The following is a 5,084-nucleotide window of genomic DNA, read 5'->3' as shown; positions in this document are numbered from 1 at the left end:
TAACTTGCGAGCCATGAGATGATGAACTACCAGTAGAAGACTCATTCACAAACTTGTCGAATGCAGTCTTTATCTGTTGCTTTGAAAACTTTCCATTTTGGTATTGTTTTCCTTGCCCTTCAAGCCAATTGTTGATTGTATATACATCAGATTTTCCTTTTGAATACGAAACTTTGGTCGGTTTTGTGATCGAAGGATTTGGAGAATTTGGTTGTTTGGGTGAAAATTTTGGTTTTGTTTGAGTTTTGACATTCAAAGTTGGTGAATAATTCGTTAATTTTCTAACATTTTGAAACTTACGATCATTCACAAAATTTTGCAAAGTCTCAAATTTTCTAATGTTGTCAAATTTTCGAATAGATTCATCTTTATTTTTCATTTAAATTTTGTCAACAGAATATATTGGTTTGTGAAAACTTGTATCCTTTTGTTTGTTTGTTCTCTAAAATTTTGATGGTTTTGTTCTTGGAATTTGTGCTTTCGCAACTTTAGGTTTATCATTAGACAAAACTTGCCAAAAGATTGTTTTTCTTGCTTTTCTTTTTGAAACATTGTTTTCTTTTAAATACTTTCCAACCATCAACTTAAATTCATGAGAATTCAATTTCACTTCCATCTTTGGTTTTTCATATTTTTCAAAAACTTTGTTTTCTTTTTCACTTTTAACCATCCATTTTTGTGATGATTTTTGGCATTGAAAAACATAAGAGTTTTGAGTTAAATTGTTTTCTACCGTATTTTGATTTGCAAAGAAACCTTCGGTAGTTGACCTTTGGTTGTCATTTTCAACCATTTTGTTGAAATCAGGCTTCATTTTCTCAACATTTCCAGCTGTGACGAAGACTTGATTTGGAAAAATTGTGTTATCAGTGCATGTAAAATTCGGATAGACCATAGTGTTGGTTTCCAAATAATGTGCACCTTTATCATTAAGAACTTTGTCGAATTCTTTTGTATCACCAAACACTTGATTAACAACAACACGTTGAGGTGATTCATGCGAATCTTTCACTTCTTCTTCGTCTTCATCAGTGTCATCTGACTTACAACTTTCAACTTCCACATTGTCAAAGTCACAAGTTTGTGAAGTAGAGGGTTTATCATTTTCATCCTTCACTATCGAATCAACTATAATTTCTTTACCTTTAACCTTAGATGTTATATTAATGATAGACAGTTAAGAACAATCAACCTCTTCTTCCTCTTCGATCTCACTGATCTCACTCACATTATCTGAATTGTGATCGACATCAGCATAATTGTGTTGAGAATCAAGAGTTGAAGTTTCAGTTTTCTTTAAGATTTTCACTTGATCATTCATTGTTGAGCTTTCATTAACAATATTAACCAATTCATTTGCATTCAAAAAATCATCAATTTTGACTATACCATATGCGAATCTATCATCAAGTATTTTGTCAAATTGAGCAATATTATTCTCGCAGTCATAAGAAACAACATCAACTTTTTCGCATTCAAATTCAAGAAAATGTAGCAGTTTCCTATGTTGTTCTTTGCTTATCTCAGATGAATGATGTAAAGTTGTTAACTTCGCATATAAACGTTTAGCAGAGTTACAATAAATGTTTCGTTGTGCTAGTAACAACCTAACTTCTTTATCAAGATTGTCCCTATCACAATTTTCATTTGTCATTTGTAATTCAAGTTTATCTACTCTGGTTCGTTTTATTTCTAATTGTCTTCTTGTCTCAACTAGTTGCAAATTTAGATTTTGTGCTTCAGTACTAGCAGACACAATAACAGCATCAAAGTAAGCAACAATATCATCAAATGAAGTTATTTCAGCATCATAAGCAGATAAAGGAATATTAAAGGATTCAAGAATAGCACGTACCTTAGTGGTCATTGAAGATTTATCGGTGGACTTGGACACAAAGCATCGTCCAGAAACATTCTCTTCGCAATTTTCTTCATAACTTGCGAACATTGCACCATGAGTTGGGTGCCTCATCTCTTCATCATCAGATCCTGAAGACCAGATCTGATAAGTTTCACTTTCTTCTTCTTCAGACTCTACTTTCGCCTTTGCACGCACCTCCTCAATCTTCTCTGAGTAGTAGGCTTCGTCTTTGATTTTGCTCTTCTTTACCTCTTTCTTCCTCAACATGCAATCACCTGCGAAATGATTCGCACCATTGCAGTAATGACAATCAATTCTAGAGTCACCTTTTAGTTTCTTCTCTGCTTTCACATCTTTCTGCTTTTCTTCAACCTTCTCAAATTTCTTCTTCTCCTCACCTCCAGCTTTTATGAAACCACTCTTCACATCAGTTTGCTTTCCTTTTGGATTGAAAGGCTTTTTGAAAAATTTCTTAACTCTGTTGTTCGAATAAAATGGAACTGCTTCATCATCTGAATTCATTAAGAAACCTTCATTGTCTGATTCTTCCTTCTCACCAGCATCAATTTCAGTAACCTTCGAAACTAAAGCCAATGGACCTCCTAGACTCTGTTTGGATTCTTCAAACATTTATGTAACTTCACTTTCATGTGTTTTCAACTGGTTGTAGAGATCATTCAAGGTGGAAGTATCAAAACTTTGTTGGTTCTTTATCATCATACTCACACTACGCCACTCCTTGTGAAGACCCATGATGGATGTCAGATTGAATTCCATGAGAGATCTTGTGATTCCATACCTGCTGCAACGATAAACAAGCTCATTCAGACGATCATAGTAGTTTTCAATTGTTTCAGCATCCTTTTGTCTGAATTCCTTAAGCTCAAGAAGACATTAGTTAACGGAATTGATCTTTGTCTTCTCACTGCCTCGATACTTCTCTTTCAGTGTGATCCAAATCTCCTTGGCTGTTTTACAACTATGAATGTAATTGTAAACCACAGGAGGCATTGCACCTCTTAGCTCCCTCATACATCTTTTCTCATTTTTCTTTAGGCGATTCTGTTGTTCAGTAACATCGTTTGAAGAAGCAGATGCTCCAACTGATTGAACATTTATAGGAGGTAGAACTGTTCCATTGATACAATTCCAAAGCTCTTCATCAATTCCATTTAACTAATCCTCCATCCTATCAGCCCACTGATCATAGTACTCAGGGATTAACATTGGAATTTTGATTGAAGAACCAAGCAAGTGAGAGAAAGAAGTCATGGTATTCATGTTGAAGTTCGCCGTTGATGAACACAAGAATTTTTCAGAAAAACTTGATGAATTTGTGAATTGATCACCGATTGCTAATCGATCACTCGACTAAACAATTCAAATGCAGAATCGATTCAAATATGAAGATCAAGAGAGATTTTCAGAACCAAAATACGCGGAAATTTTTTGAATAAAATTACTACTCAAAAAGCAAATGATTCTAAAACGAAAATCGGATCAATGCAATTTGAATCCTGCTCTGATACCAATTGATGAGAAATGTAATCGAGATTTAGAAAGCAATCATGATTATATGAATGAAAAGTATGAACACAAGGAGTAAATATTAATCAGATCATATATTGATGAAGAAACTGATTACAAACTTAAGCAGAGAAACATGCGAATGACTAGTGAATCACTCGTTGAATCAATCATTTTCTACTTCTAACCTCAGTCCCTATTTATAGGAAACATGAGTGTACAAAAAATATACTAAGTCCTTAACAATACGCTTCGCACAAATGAAGACTTAGTAAAATAATTAACATGCAAAACTAAGAACAGACACTTCGACTTTTACAATTTCTAGACTCTACAAATTGTTTTCTGAAAATTTGTAGAAGATCTCATTTTGTTAGTGGAATACAGGGAAAAATTGGATTTGATCAGAAAACTTGTTTTAGATATTTATTTGGGAATAAATCCTTTATAAACCCATTTGAAAGCTTTTTAACACCATACTTTGAAGATCAAGCCTCTAAGCTTGAAGATCATCACATGCATGTTGGTTTTTGGGTTAAATACTACCTCGAACATCATAAAAATCGTGGTTATGAACATATGATTCATAATCCACCCATAGAATGGTGTAGAAGAAGAAGAAAGTGCAAGAAAACATAAAGTTATGAAGCAAAAAGGGAAGGGAGAATGAAGGTTTTGTGATTACCTCAAGAACAACAGTTGATGATGAAAGTTAGAAAATTTCATGGTTTAGAGGGCAGAGAAGGGAGAGAATGAAGTTGGTAATTGAGAGTGTGAGAGAGTGAAGTGTGAAAGAGAAGGAAGAGTGTAAGAGTTGTTTAAATGATTTCTACTTTGAAAATAGATATTGTGGGAGTGAGAGAACGAATTTTAGGGGATGAAATAGGGTTTACCTCTCTTCCATTTTTATAAAGTTCATATATTTTATAAAATTATAATTTTTTTTATAAAATATTCACTTTAACCTATATATCATTCATAAAACCTTGATTTTTGCCTTATAAATTAAGGGTAATTGGAAATGACCTAAAATTTATTTCCTTGGTTATATTTTACAGATTTTAAATATTTTTAATTGATATTTGAAGGTTCATGATTATTTTAATTGAATTTTAGATGTCAAATTTTATAAATTTAGGTTTTTAGGGCATTTAGAGTTTTTGAGAGTTTGTAAATCTTTGGATATCAAAATAAATAGAATCTTTGAGACTTCAAATTATCTTATGGTATTAATACTCTTTTATAGTTATAAATAATGTTTGTAACTTATTTTATCGGTTTATTGGCATTCTATGTAGTGATTCCGAGATTCAAGCGAAATTGTGGAATCAAATATACTAGTCCTAGTTTCAACTCTGACTTAAGTTCCAACGAGACTAGGACCTAATTTCTACCACTAGGTCAAGTGTATGATGTGTGCATATGATTCATGAAAAGGTGCTCGAGTCAAATAGTGACTTAAGTATGGATATTCACTACAGTTAAGTAGTTTTAGAATTCACATATCAATGTAAAATCTAAGTATATTATCCATTGATTCTAATTGTTTCCAAGTTTCTAGTAGGTTATAACTTAGTTTTTAGTTACTAAATCTAGTATGTGTTGTGCCTACACGTACAACTAAGTTTATCAAATCTACAACCGACTCGAATTTTGACGGTTGTCACATAGGGTTATGCTAGCCATAGCTTCATTT

Source organism: Lactuca serriola, chromosome 3 (genome assembly GCF_051521515.1).
Source record: "Lactuca serriola cultivar US96UC23 chromosome 3, Lser_US96UC23_V15, whole genome shotgun sequence".
Taxonomy (NCBI): Eukaryota; Viridiplantae; Streptophyta; class Magnoliopsida; order Asterales; family Asteraceae; genus Lactuca; species Lactuca serriola.
This window is presented reverse-complemented; position numbering follows the sequence as displayed.